Raw genomic sequence first — 16,323 nt, 5'->3', positions numbered from 1 at the left:
ACTGGCCGAGAGAAAGTTAGCGCTCCCCCACTCACCAATTTCAACTGCCTACGTTCCCTAGCTGCAGTCCGGTGAGAAAGGCTGTCGGTGATGGCAGAAGGGACGGCACTGGGTGATTCGGAGTTGGAGGTCCCTCTAGAGGCTGACATGGAAGAGGTGGTTGTGGAAGAGGAGAAGCTACAAACTGCAACCCCTCATCAACCGGTAGTCAGATCCAAGCTGTGCCAGCCACGTGAGGAGGACTGTGTGGAGACGGCTGGTGCGCAGAGTCAAGGGCTAGATCCTTCGGGACAGATTTCCAGTGGGGGCTGGTGGCCTAGTTCTACTCATACCGGGCCCCAATGGCCATCTACCCCCCATTGGGTCCGTCATTTAGAGGTTGGCGGGAGAGACGTTGGACAGACGAGGAAGAGGCGGATTGGGGCTATGATAATACAGGGCCTGAATCCAGTGCTATGGATGCCATAAGAGATCGGTTTGGAGAAGGGAGTTTCCGGGACGCCCCGTCTTGGCAACCCTGGGCCGCTGGGGTGGAACCGTTACAAGGCAAGTCTTGGCAGGATGAGGGCCTTTCCCGGCCAGAGGCTCGGTTTCGCATCGCTAGCCCCAAATTCCGAAGGGAACAGGAAACAGGAAAAGGAAAGGGCCAATTCGAAGACCAGGACTACCACCTGCCTAAGAGGGAGGATAGCACCAGGGGCTCCGAACAGCCATCGACCAGAAGAGAGGTAGGAGCTGGAAGGCGGGCACAACGTCCTGTGGGGGAACAGAGGCCCGTTGGAGATCTGAGGAGAGATGGGGAGAACAGACCGCCTGTACCACCCCCAGCATGGATCCACGTAAAGTCCAAGCTATAGTTGAGTGGCAAGCACCGAAAACCAGGAAACAACTCCAAAGTTTCCTTGGTTTCGCGAATTTCTATCGCCAATTCGTCCCTGCATTTGCCGCTATAGCACTACCGTTAACAGACCTGTTACGCACTAAATCTCCTGTGATAAAACCAAGACCAAACTAGTTATTGCAGTGGACAGCTCAATGTCAAAGTGCGTTTGAACAGTTGAAATATCTTTTTACCAGAGAACCGGTACTTAAACACCCTGATCTGTCTCATGAATTCATCGTTCAAGCCGATGCTAGCGATGTTGCTGTGGGAGCTGTGTTGCTACAAAAAGATGAACAGGATAGGATACGCCCTTGTGCTTATACCTCACGTAAATTAAACACCACAGAGCGAGGGTGGGCGATCTGGGAAAAGGAGGCCTTCGCTGTCCGTTGGGCTCTACTTACGTGGCGTCACATCCTGGAAGGGGCTACTATCCCATTTGAGGTATGGACAGACCATAAAAATTTAGAGGCATTACAAACGCCTAGACGTCTGTCCCCAAAACAACTGCGCTGGGCACAATATTTTCGAAGATTCAATTTCAGACTCAAATATGTGCCAGCAGGAAAGAACTTCCTCGCCGATGCACTTTCTCATATGCCACAATATAACAGTAAGCGCGAGGAAGTAGTGGAATCTCTTATACCACCTATTGAGAGTGGGCATGCAGTTGCGGCGGTGTTACGGAAAGAAGCGTCCTTCTTAACGAATCTTCAGATAGCTATCAGCCAGGATACGTGGGTAAATCAAAACCAAACGTCAGTAATCTTACGAGATGGGTTAGGGTGGAATGGGGATCGTTTATACATCCCAGTACAAATGGAGCAGCTGAACGGGCTAATGCCACTGTGGAACGATATCTACGTTGCTACGTTTCGTATCAGCAAACTGATTGGTCTGCCTTACTCCCGTCGCGTACAACAATATCAGCCACCGTAGCACGGGATTTTCTCCTTTCCAAATCATCTATGGAAGAGAATTCCCTGCCATACCTGAGGTAGAACCTCCAGCTACAGGGGTATCTACACATTCCGGTTGGGCCGACAAGATCCGACAAACGTGGCCAGCGGTAAAAACGGCGCTTCAAAAAGCAGCAAATGAATACAAACTTTATGTTGATAAAAAAAGAGCCGACCCAAAACCGTTTTCTGTAGGGGATCACGTGTATCTATCGACAAAATACTTGAAATTACGATTACCTAGTAGGAAACTAGGTCCCAAATACATAGGTCCTTTTCCTATAATACGTGTGATCAACCCTGTCACTGTCATGCTTAAGCTACCTTCACTGTTAGGAAAAATACATCCTGTTTTTCATAGCAGCCTCCTTAAACCTGTCAAAGAGGAAAGGCCCACACATCAGCCTGTTTCCCCGGGACCGAGTCATTCAGATCAATATGAGATAGATAAAGTATTGGATTCACGTCTACGTAGAGGCAGATTACAGTACTTAGTACGGTGGAAGGGTTATCCACTAGCACAAGCATCTTGGGTAGCAGCTCCAGACGTTCATACCGACCGGTTGCTCCGTCGGTATCATCGTAAATATCCAAATAAACCAGGTCCCAGTGGGTAGAACGGTTGCTATGCTAACATCTTTATTTTATTTCCTGCAGGTGGACTCCTGGTAGAGAGGAGCCGCCTGTCGAGCCTCAGTTGGGTCTCGCCATCACTAGGGAGGACGACGAGGAGGGGGCAAGCTGTTGGACTCTCCGGGGGCGTGTCATCAGCTGTTTGAGAAGTCTTTACCACCCGCACACAAAACGAAGCAAACTCTTTCATCGGAGATGGGGGGGGCATGGTGTTTGCAGATGACGCTGCCTTGTGCTGTAACAGAGGCGCGCTCCTCCTACAGGCCAGCTTGAGGAAGGAGGGATGATGTTGACTGTTTGATTGTTAATTGATTTATTGTGCTCCTCCTTCAGGCCAGCTAGGGGAAGGAGGGGTGATGTTAACTGTTTAATTGCCACTTGATTTATTGCTGTGTATATAAAAGGCGCTACACTGCGATTGCGTGTAGCGCTAACTTTAAACCTTGTTTCCGGCTTGTGCCTTTCTCCTGCCTGTGTTTGCTGTGCTGAACCTAATTAAAGGATTGCAACTGCTTTATTCCGTTCTGGTGTTGGCTTGTTTCCAGTGCAGTTGGGTGGACTGGCCGAGAGTTGAGCTTGTTGAGCTTCTGCTTAAACATTTCAGATGGAACCAGAATTACTTTATGTACTGTTTGATATGGACTAAAAGGGACATGGTGGCTCAGTGGCTAAGATGCTGAGTTTGTTGATTGAAAGGTCAGCAGTTCAGCGGTTTGAATCCCTAGTGCCATGTAACGGAGTGAGCTCCCGTTACTTGTCCCAGCTTCTGCCAACCTAGCAGTTCGAAAGCATGTAAAAAATGCAAGTAGAAAAATAGGGACCACCTTGGTGGCAGGGTAACAGCATTCTGTGCACCTTTGATGTTTAGTCATGCCAGCCACATGACCATGGAGATGTCTTTGGACAGCACTGGCTCTTCGGGTTTGAAACAGAGATGAGTAACACCCCCTAGAATCAGGAACAACTAGCACATATGTGCAAGGGCAACCTTTACCTTTACCTAAAAGGCTATAATCCATTCTGTTCCTTCTTTCATTTCTCATTATTCAGCAATTACAGTAAGGGTCATTCAGAACACCACTAATATCTGGGTAGGAATGTATTCTGAGTCCATTATTTCAGACTAGATAAATTTATTTTGGTATGACATTCCAAATACAAACTTTCACATTATCAGAATTACACTTTCCTTCATACACCCTGGTTAAAAGCAACTCTCTGCTTTATTTTCCCCTAGAGAGCTGTAGCTATAGTAAACACTTCAAGTGAAACATTTATTGGGGCTTTCTTCATCTGAGCAGGCCTTTGGCAGCTCTAAGCATCACCTTTGATTCAGACCCAATTCTAAAGCATATTTTTGTAAAGGACCCATTGACTGGACAGTTAATAGTGGCATATATTGAAAGAATTGCATTTGATATGGATTAGAGGCCATGTTGCTTATATGTATAGCAGGAAGATAATCTTTCAGCCTTTCAAGCAAAATGAGTGGGTATATCTGTAAAGTATATATGGGTTTGTGTGTATATGTGTAGCCAGAAAACAGTTTATACGGGGACTTCCAATTTTGATTTATATAATAATACAATCCTGTTAGGTTTATCTCAGAAACAATGACTAAAAGGAGTAACTAGTCTAAAATTACCCAGCAAGGTTGAATGTCTGGTAAAAACTTGTACTTGGCTGGAGATTTAAATTCAAATGGAATTGGGCCCAATTCCATTTGTTGCAAAACAACAAAAGAATAGAGGAGAAAACTGAAAAACTGATGATCTAATTTAAATTTGACTGAAAACATTTAGTGTGATTACTCTTATGACTGAGTAGTGTGTCCTTTTCATCATACTAAAAATTACAGTTTAGTAGAGAAGGTATGGGAAGGTAAGAGAGATGGATGACCTGCCTGTATCAGCCTACCAGACCAAGGGCCCCCTTTTCAGGCATCTATTGAATTGGGAGGGAAATGTCTCATGCAAAACTGGTAATCGAGAATATTAGAAATATGTGCAGAAGGGAAACAGAACTCAAAGTCAGAAGGTATCTTTTGACTGTGAATCTTCATAGATTATGTTAAGGATGTAGAGCACTTTATTCAACAATTTGATCTCCCAGCAGAAGCTTATTCATATAATATTCTCAAACCAGGGACTCTTCTCTTTCTCAGGAAGTGCTTAAGAAGTATTCAGTGAAGATTTTGACTGACAACATTCAATTTAGTTATTTGTAAAAGCTATTCAACATTCAATTGCTCAAGCCCAGCCATTCCAGCATATCTCAGAAGGACATCTTTCAAACCTATAAATTGTTAATGTTGTTCCAAATTTGTTGTTCCAGATGAAACTGATCTTGTGTTGGGGCCAGAGGATATGAACTAACGGAAACTAAATATTATAACTAAATATTATAATTGAGAAAAATACTCAAACTGACTTACTAATAGGAATAGCTATTACTGCTATTACTGACTTCTATACCGCTTCATAGTGCTTTATATCCCTCTCTAAGGGATTTTCAGATTCAGCATATTTCCCCAACAATCTGGGTCCTCATTTTACCAACCTCAGAAGGATGGAAGGCGGAGTCAACCTTGAAGCATAATATTTTAACATTGGACATATTGAAAGATATTTTGAACAATGGATCCAGAAGTTAATTTTAAGACTGTCGGCCTCTATAGACAGCCTGTGTTTAAAATATGTGATTTGAAAGTGTATTTATAAGCGACAGGCTACAAGAATGACATGAAAAAAATGTTACAATGGTCATACAAAAGAAACTGTCTGATGTCATAAAAATTAAAAAGGATGTACAACAATAATCGAAGAAAGTGACCTGGATAATTTTCTCTTTTCTTTTTCTTTACTATACTATATTTTTATTTTTATTTTTCTATTTTTCTCTTTTTTTCTTCTTCTTTATTTCCTGTTACTTTTACATTTTATTCTTTTTAGTTTCTTTAGAGAAAGAAATCATGAGATTGCCTATTGAAAATCAGAAAAGAACAGAATGAGTTTCTAAGTAATATAATAGGAACCTTATTCATATCATGACATTGTATTATAACTTTATTAAGTTATATAAAAGCAGCATAAACATTAGAATGACCTAATATCCAAGTGTTAATACAAGTAATGGGTGGTTATGAATATTCTGAACTTTCCAAAATTACACATAGATTAATTTTTCCCTCAAGCTAGTGTTCCAAAATATGCAAGGGAAAATAATAGTAATCTAAAGTGGATATGATTACACAAATTAGATTTCAGTCAGGAAGTTCCCAGTGATATTTAACATCTACAAATAATCAGGTGCAGTGTATGTTTTATGTTATCTTAAAGGCAACATGGTTTGTTTTACTTTGTAATCTTAAACACCTGCTTGGATGTTGCTTCAGTACTTTTTTGAAAAATAAAAGTTCCAGGTTCTGACATGCCATCAGTACATTAAATATTACCTCATGATCTGTAGAGATTTTCCAGCAGACTGCAGAAGCCTGAGTTCATTTGCTAACCTTGCACGTCCTGACAAGATCAACAACTTAGGATACTGAGCAAGATATGTATGCAATCTGATTGATTGGGCTATTGTATTTAATTCTGCAGAGATCTGAGCTACATAAAATGCCAAAACCTCTAGCCCATGCAAGGGCCTAGGGGTCTCCCAAAACTTGAAAAGAGGCAGGTTTCAATAGTTTGATAATTGATAGAATAGATCATATATCAAAACGGTCTCAATAATGAAAGGACAATTTCTAGAAACCAATTTACCATACTTCAATTAATGGAAAAAATCAGTGAAAAAATATTAATGCATTGCATGCATTGCTAGCATTGTGCAATGATCTAATTTTAAACTATAATTTTGTTGGGGTGAGGAAAAGAAAGGAGGTAATCTGGAACTTGTCTCAATGGCAAAATTATGTTAATTTAGATCGTTTATAAAAAAGAGACAAATCTTAAACAACATGGCAAAATGATAGTAAATGGATGTTACTCTCATTTAGAGGTTGTAGACCAGACCTGTCAAACTGGCAGCCAATGGGCCGGATATGTCACACACAAACCATGCCCATCCCGGCTCCGCAAAGGCAAAAAAATGTCACAATACGTCACGATACGTATGTCATGATACGTCACGTGATGCGATCAAGTTTGCTGTAGATTATTTTACCTAATTCTGGTGACATACTATTATATAAGCCCAGAAACTAGTGAATTGTGATTTCACTGAACTAGGGCTGCATAACATCTTGGTTTATGTAGGTAGAACCTGGCTAAAGAGAAATACACATAAAACCTACGAAAAAGAAAGAAAAACAAATATTGTACCTTTACAGGGAGGATACATGAGATGAGGGTGTGGCTAACTGATGAGGCCTTATAAGGCCGAAATAGATCTATCTTAGTCTCCCAATGGGCAGCAAAGGGTCTGCTGGCTGCCAGAAGGAAAAGAAAAAAAAGCCCAAAAACTAGTGAATTGTGATTTCACTGAACTAGGGCTGCATAACATCTTGGTTTACGGAGGTAGAACCTGGCTAAATAGAAAGACACATAAAACCTACAAAAAAACATATATATGTTTTCTGAGGTTTTCGCAGGTGTTTGTATGTAGGTCTTTGGTTATTTGGGTTTTGTTACATAAATGGCACCACAGACAGAATCAGCAAGATCCTCCACAATTGTCTGTCCACAATTGTGGAGGCAAGATCCTCCACAAATACAACATCAAGACATCATTCTGCACAAACCAAAAAATATCCACCATCCCAAGAAACCCCAAAGACAAAATTGAGTTAGAAAATCAAGGAGTATATGAAATCCCATGCACCGCCTGCCCCACCACATACATCGGACAAACCAACAGAAGAATAAGTGCACGCATTGAAGAACACAAGAACTCAGTCAGAAAAGAGGAACCAACTTCTTCCCTGGTCCAACACCTTAAAGCCACAGGACATGATATTGACTTTTAAAAGACCAGAACTATCACCAAAACTGAACACTTTAACAACAGAATAATCAGAGAAGCCATCGAGATAGAAAAACGCCCACACAGCATGAATAAATGAGATGATACCTCCCACCTACCAGCCATTTGGAAACCCGCCCTCATTGACAAACGAGTCCCTAACACAAAGAATGACACCAGACCCACACTCATGAAAGCCACACAGGATGTCACCACCACACATCCACGCAAAAAGCAAACCCATATCGATGAGGCACGACCACAAACCAGAAGCCAGACCACAGCTGCATCACTAGCCACTTTAAACCCCTCCAATCCATATATGAAGCAAACTGACACCCACCATGAAGATGTGGCACGACCACGAATACGAAGCCAAACAACAGCAACGCAGCTCACCAGCTCAAATTCCCCTGCAACTCAGACTAACCCGAGCACAACCAAGCCCCCCCTAAACAGAACACCCCCCGATCCAATCAGAGCACAGCCAACCCCCATCCAATCAGAGCACAGCCAAACCCCCAACCAATCAGAACACACCTCCACCCAATCAGAACACAGCCCAATCAGTTCACATCCCCACTGGAAGTTAAAAGGAAGAAACAGCTGCGATCACACATTGCTCCTAGAAGCACGAAGCTGAAAACACCAGCCTGAAGATGACTTCCTTTGATTTGAAAACACCAAGAGTAGTTATAACGTTGTGTGAATACAAAGCCAGATTCGCAAATTTCTTGACAGTGCCATAAGTATACTGGATAGCTTCAAACTAAAGATAGATGGACAAGACTTCCTTGGATACCTTATAGATTTACAAAAGAAATGCAAGATTCATTAGCTTTTCAGTCAAGTCTGGTGATTTTTGCATGAATTAAAAACCAACAAACATCTGCATTTAAAAAATTGTTGTCCTCTGTCCTCAGAAAAGTTAAATAAAGCAAACTTGTGAACTGACTCTTTTCTTGACAGCATCATCTGCAGGTTTTGCTCATCTGCATTACAGTTTTCATTGCTTGGAAACACTCAGCAAGAGGTCCAAACCTTTTGTTTACGACCATGTGCTTTTCTGTTTCTTGTCTTCATGGGGAGAACAATGATTTCTTTCATGCATTTCACAGAACATAAGGTATGCCATTGCTACAACGCTAGACACTAAGCAGAAGCTTGGAACTGATTTGATTTTGGAAAAGAAGAAGCATTTTTAATGTTTTGATCTTCTGAGGCTTTACTAAAAAAAATTCCAGGAGTTGAAATTTGAGCTTAATCACCACATTTGTCTCGAAACCTGATTTCACACATAGTTACAGAAAAAGCTTGTATACAAATGGGTGCTGATTTCATTTAAAAGAGTTGAAGATACTCCAATTTAAATGAATACAGACTCACCATTAGCAATAAATAACCCCAACTCTAACAAAAGCTGGCAGCAGCAATTTCATTTGCAGAGATGGTCTTTCCCTCCTAGTTTTTTATTTAAAAAATGCTGTGAATACAGATTTCAAGACTTGATGCTTATTACTTTTTTATGTGACTATGTTGTAACAGGATGTAAAAGAATAACACAAAGGGATTGATAGTTTATATGCAAATATCAATAGATCCATATCATCTTCTACATTGTTAATTAAAACTATTGCTCAAAAACAATCTTTTCATTTGCCAATATTAATAAAGTTGTAGTTCTTTTAAAGAGAGGACATTGGAATTAGCCAAAAAAAAAAAAACCCAGAAACAAACTCATAGCTTATTAAAGCTATGCCTTATAGATGAAAATATACTATCAAACTTCTGTTTTTTTGCTACTATAGACTGACATGGATCTCCTCCTACAATGTCTGCAATTATCTGAGAACTTCAGACATAGATTTTGGATACTCAATACTTTGCTTTATTCTTTTGGCAGGAAGATTGAAAAACAGCATTTGCAATTAAGAAAGAGGGAAACAATGATGAAATCATTCTGTTGACATGATGCAAACTCATCTCATATCTTTATCATGCATTATGATGTTCCTTGTATGCATAAATAAAAAGATGGTGAGGGAGGGAAGAAGGAAATAATTATTCTATAAAAGCATTAAAAATCAGGTAAACACCAGAACTTTTTTTTTTTTTTTAAAGAGAGAGTATTGGTTGAGTTGAAGAATTATTTTGCCCATCCTATCATCTTTGGCGATCCAAACATAAGTACTAACTTCAGTTGATCATGTTAGCTTTTGAGATAAGACAAGACTGGTTAGTTGCCCAAAATTACGGTAAATTTATTTGTCAAAAATGGAAAAATGCTGCTGTTAGAAACTATTATAAAATATAATTAATTGTACTGATAATGATTTATTGGAAATATTCAGAAGTTGCTTATACACTAGATTCAGGAAATCATCTCCAAATAGGAAGATCATCAAATTGAGGCATGGTTTACAAGCTAGTCTCCTGATAAAGTATTGCAATAGTCAAGATTCATAATGATATATAACATTTACTGGGTACTTTGCATGTTTTGATCTTACAATTTCTCAATTTCCTTGTCTCTAATTTTATTTATATAAATGCTGTTCTTTCAATTGAAGATTAAAAAATAAGGAAGCTAATGATGGCCATTAAGAAGATACTAGCCTAGAATCACTAGAGTATGAGCATCACTGACATTTTGTGTTGGCAGCCTATTTACCACCTATTTGAGACTTTTCTTTTTCCTCTTCTTCGTTTTTAACCCTTTAAGCCTTGATATAGCCTATTGATAGAATCATGAGGTAAATCCATAAAATTGCCTTTCCATATTCCACCTCTATTGAAAACTATGTGGTAAAATGAGCTGAGAGAGGCAGTGACTGTCCCACAGTTGGTTTTTCATGACTAAGGTGGGACTAGAACTCAAAGTTTCCAGGTTTCTAGACCAACACCGTAACCACTACACCTAATTGAATTTGGCTAAAAGCAACATTTTTGCCTTCTTTTTTTTCTTTGCCAGATCTCTGTTGTAATTGGCAATCATAAGTTTAAGGACGTAATGTGCTAAATACAGAACAAAATAAAATCTAGAATTTCTTTTTAAAACTCCCAAGTAGATAATAAAACCTAGGGAGATATGGCTAAAAGTAAACTTTGTTTAGCTTGATGGGCCTCAAGTTCTTCTCAAACAACATATTTTATTTCTATTTCATCGCAGGATTTTTAAGTACCATGGAGATGACTGTACTATAGACTGACTAAGTAAAGAATGCTTTGATAGCAAAAACAAAATGGAAAGCAATTATTTCAAACTATACTTTAAAGTCGTTTGGCACATTCTACTTTAATAAGCAATTAGCTCTGGTTAGGAGTTGTTCAATTAACTCATGGTTGAATTCTTTAGCAGGCCTTTAATAGGAGGGCAGATACCTACTGCATCTTTTTCTGCTAAGTGACATAGTTTAAAACTCTCTATAAGCCATTATAAGGGGGGCTGAGCCAGTACAATCCTCCTCAGTAATTCACAATAGTTAAGCACAAAGGAAGATTCAAATGCTTTTGTAGCTTTGTGTCCTCATTTACTGCAGAACATTACTTTGATTTCAGAAGATTTTAAAAAGTTTGGCTCCCCTATTCGCTTATAGATAAATAGGGGAATTATAATTAGGTAGCCTATTTAGAATAATATTTCTTTTCCACTACAGCATTAGTGGTGTAGGTTTTTGAAAAGCTTGGAAGTTAGATATACTGTAATTGACTTTCCATAATCATGTAGATTTGAATCTCCTTAGTGGCTTTTGTTATGGGTGTCTGCAGCTGGGAAAAGTTAGGAGGGCAAATAATGAAATGTGCACAAATTATAAATGCTTATATACTTGCAGTAGATAGGGAGACGCAGTTACAAAATACAAACAGCATTTGAATGATGTTAGCACATGTATGCCAGCACTGGGCATTGCTGGATTCTGCTGGTCATTTTCCTGTCTACTGTCATCAAATTAGGAAACTTGGTAAATCCAATTATACCACTCTACTATTTGACCAACAGTAGCAATGTCAAGGATACAATAAAAGGGACATTCCATCAAGCATATCTCTTGAGCTCAAGATGGCTATTTCAAAGACTTTCTCTGTCTGCCTGGACAGATAGACAACCACTTTGTTATCTAGACCCTGTGGATCTATATCTGAACATATATAAGCTATGAAATCTACTTTAGCTATTGTAGCTAAGTGGAATCAAATGCCATTTTTAAAACAATGGATTGTTTGCTTATAGTAGCTAATACTTTGGTAACTTCTTGGCTGGATGTTAATGTATTGCATGTGGAAATTTCCTTAACCATGACTTAGAATCTTCTTATACCTTTGAATAGTCAGTATGGCCAATATATTTAATATACAATGCAAAGAAGCAATTTGGACTAGTAGTAAAGGCACCAGGCTGGAAACCAGGAGACTGTGAATTCTAGTGAGTTGTAGCCATAAGCATGAAAGCTGAAGGGGTGACTGCGTCAGTTACTCTGTCTCAGCCCAACTGACCTCATAGAGTTTGTTGTGGGAAAAATAGGAGGAGGAAAGAATATTAAGTATGTGCTCCACCTTGAGTTTTTTTTTTTTTTTTAAATGAAGGCATTATTAAATAAAATCAAAAAGTATATCTATTTTGAAAAAAATTCATTGGTGGCACTTTGCATCTAGTTCAAATACAATGACCAGGTTTTTATCTAAATGGCTAGAGACAAAAATGCCTTAAGTAGAATCTTAATCCATGCAAAGCGGTCTTTAAGGTATCTTGCTAAGATTATATTTCTTTATTGGAAACATATCTGTTAATAAGGTGATGACTTACGGATCAACCATACAAATATCCAAAGAAGTTCACCCGAATATTATTCTTTTCTTTCTTCCTCTATACACATACACAGAAAAAAACCCCACTAAACATAAACATATCAATAAGATATCAATTGTAATTGCTATCAATTTCTATGTTTTATTAATGTGTTAGTAAAACAATAGAGATTTAATTTCATAGTACAATCTTGAAACTCCAATATTTTCAAAATATATAAATACTCTGAAACAGTAGCTCAACCGCAAAAGATATAAAAGAAGCGTGAAGAACTGAGAAATGAGGTTGGGGTCTCTTCTTGAAAACATTGAAGACTAAATTGTTCCTTGTGTTTATTTTGACTATCCTAAAGAATTGTCTTAAAGGACAGAGTAGCCAAGTATTGCCTTATCTGTGACCATTAAGCGAAAAGAAGGGCTGTTGTTTGCAAAGATTGGATATTAGCAACATTCTGCTTCATGTGTATTATTAAGAATTAGTTGCTTTCAGTTTTGGCAAATTGTGGACCAAACGTGGCAATCAAATAAATAATTGAACTCCATGGGCAATTGTAATTATATGAAAAAATTCATTTTGCTTAATGAAAGAGAAGGAAGGGACAGATCTTATGACAGCAGGTATTATGTATCAACCTCAAGCCCACAACATTTTGTGTATTCATATCTTTTTATTATTATTATTTAGTTATACTCTAAATTTGGAAGGTTACTATCTATATACTGAATAGTGAATGTTATGCAGATGTAAATATGTTTGAAGCATACCCACTAATATCAATGGGACAAACTGGCTGGGACAAGCTGTAATTCAAATTCCATTCTATAATATTAATCTATATCTTTATCTGTATTTCATAAGCTTTAGAAGGCTAGATTGCTTCAGGAAATATTTTCCCGATTTGATGTTGCTACCTGTGTATTTATTTCTGTTTTGATTTTGTTCATTTTTTAATGGTTTTATCATACTACATAGAGGTATTTTGTTAATTTTTATATGGTGGGTGTTAATTTTTTTAAAAAAAGCTAGCAAGACTGTTTTTCTCGGGTGAAGATCTATGTTTAATAAATAAATAAACAAACAACAACAAATGAAACAAATATTTCTGTATGGCTAAATAAAAATATGTATTTAATTTAATTAGATCCTAGTAACCTTGATTTTATTGGCAAGTGTTCCTCATTCACAAAAACAAATTAGGGGTAGTCCTCAACTTACAACAGTTCATTTAGTGACTGTTCAAAGTTACAATGGCACTGAAAAAAAGACTTGTGACCATTTTCTCACACTTAAGACAATTGCAGCATCCCCATTGTCACATGAACAAAATTTGGATGCCTGGCAACTGGTTCATATCTCTGACAGTTGCCGTGTCCCAGGGTCATGTGATCAGCTTTTGCGACCTTTGTGACAAGCAAATCACTGGGGAAGTCAGATTCATTAAACAACTGTGTTCCTAACTGAACAGCTGCCATGATTCACTTAACAAATGTGGCAAGAAGGATCCTAAAATGGAGCAAAATTCACTTAACAAATGTTTCACTTAGCAACAGAAATTTTGGGCTCAATTGTGGTTGTAAGTCGAGGACTAACTGTAATTTAAAAAGTGCTTTCTGACAAATGTGTGGTCCTTTGGACTGGAACAGTATCCTAATAGAGTGAATATGGGTGGGGGAAAAAAGGCATTGATGCTTATTTCCTTTTACCTTCATGATGCACAAGTATCAGGAATAATTGTACTAACTGAAATGGAAGTAGACGTTGCATTAAACAAAAGCTTTTCTTCTCCAATATAATCAATTTTGTAGGAGCCATTAAATCTCTGCCTAAGCAATTGACCATGAAGGGCATGTGCGAACTCTGAACAATTTGATGACTGTGGTGACATTAAGGTCCAACTTCTTTAATCTGCATCATGACAGAGAAAATAGCATAGCAGGTTTCAGATAATTTGAGTGCTTTCAACAGTGAATGTTTGATTCCAGCTCTCTCACTAAGAGGAGACTGCTCAGTAAACAAATGGATTGCTTCCAAAATGATTCAGGGCATCTCATCTACAAAACAAATGAGATGCTGTCAAAGAACATGGAAAAGCTGCCTTTGTTTGTGCTGGAGTGCCTTTTGAATGACAACTTTCAACAGCTTGTAATCTGTTAATAAACTGCTAATGAATAAATCGGCTTTCAAATTGTTGACTGTCAGCATATGTAATCACTTCCATAAATGAAGATTCTGCGTATTAGCTCTGGCTTGCATTAGTAGTGCACGCAACTGCACATCACAGCAAACATTCTCTTGCCATTCTTTGGCGGCACTTTTTCCTTGGCACAGCGGATTGCAAAGGTTGGCAAAGAGGGAAATGTTTCGTGTGGCTGCAGTTTACTCTTTTGCTGTGCATCTTTAAGGATAGTTTGCAAATGAACTTGGAATATTTTTGCTCCCTCAGCTAAATTTAATCTGTCATTCACTGTGCAGACTATAATTTAAACAAGAATTTGGGAAAGAATGTAGGTCAGGGTTGGAGCACCAGCTTTCCAGATAGAATTCCTGATTGAATGTTCTTTGGTGGCCAAGCTTGAAAAAGTGCCAAAATGGATAATATTGGGCCTCATGGATCAATGCTCTCCTTCAGTTACAGAATTAATTTCCTCCCATGATTTTGCTTATGGAAAGGAAAACCTTAGTTTTTGGAGATGTGATTATGGAGCAAGATAAAGAAGTAGTTGGTGCGAAAACTGTATTAATATTCTTTAAGTGACAGTTTAGCTGAAATTGAATCAAAGAAAGTTAATAGGAATAGCAGTTTATTCCCAATTACATAAAACAATTGCATTTTTGCAATTGTTGGAGGAGCTGTAAATCTGCTTCTGAAACCTTAGAGCTTCAGGCTGTGCTCTTCTGCCATGTATGAAAATCTGTAGCTTATTTTTGGAGATGCAGAATAAAATATGGCTCAGTTTTATGATTTGATCCATCTGGCACTTAGAAGCTTGAAATGTCAACGGCTTGTTCAATGCAATAAACTTAATAAACTTGCCCTTTGGCTTAGAATAGTGATACAAATATTGGTGTGTTTTATCTCATATAACAGGCCACTAATTCAGTGGTTAAGACATAGGTGAGTGAGAATCAATGACTTCTATACATTAACTTTCGTCAAGTTCTTATGACTCTTTTAAGTTCCTCATGAAATATTATAATTTTACTTTTTATTAAGCAATCATAGCAAAACTGTACCACCCATTTGTCTTTGTGTTATTTTTGTAGTATACATTACTATGCCCCTAAGTGATAATTCCATACTTATCTATATGTACATTTCCCATTGCAGCAGTGAAATAAAATTGATTGAATTCTAGATGTAACTTAATTGTTCTTGTGAAAAAAATGGAAGAGGAATACTATGACTTCCGGCCTATGATTCCTTTATGATGACCACTAATATTTTAGAGGTTTTGCCTGCCCTTCCCTTATTGCTTTGTAAAAAAATGGATCATCAGTGATTTCAGAATACATTGTAATATAAGCATTTACTTGCATACAAGTGTACATGTTCATGTTTATGTACACTTGTAAATTTCCATAGTTCACTAAAAATTGAAAAAATTGGATTAAATGTTTATATAAACATAAAAGCATATAAGCAATTTAACCCAAGAAAGAATTTTCTGAATTCTTAAGGGGCAGATGGAAATTTACAAGGGTACACAATTAGCAAACACTTACTGTGTGTACTTGAATATAGGCACCAATAATATATAGAAGAGGAGAAAGTTTGAAGTTAAATTAATTCCTGACTCTCAATGTTACTGCACTATCACTGAGTTCTAATGCTTGGAATATGAGGATTAATAAGCATAAAAAAACCCAGACTGTGTTTTAACTACTCTTCTCCTACCCTCCAGTCCTCTTTAGCTTAAAGCTAGATGTAAGTACAACGGTTTGATTGAGATTTATTTTCAGTATGCAACCACAAGGGAAATAAACATTTATTTGAAATGACCTTTTACTTGTAAAGTTTAATCTGTTGCTGTTCGTAGTGCAATGTCTTTCTAACAACTGTTTTGTCCTTCTCA

This window comes from Pantherophis guttatus, chromosome 8 (assembly GCF_059756535.1).
Source record: "Pantherophis guttatus breed Tessera chromosome 8, ASM5975653v1, whole genome shotgun sequence".
In the NCBI taxonomy this organism is placed as follows: Eukaryota; Metazoa; Chordata; class Lepidosauria; order Squamata; family Colubridae; genus Pantherophis; species Pantherophis guttatus.
Note: the sequence above shows the minus strand (reverse complement) of the source record.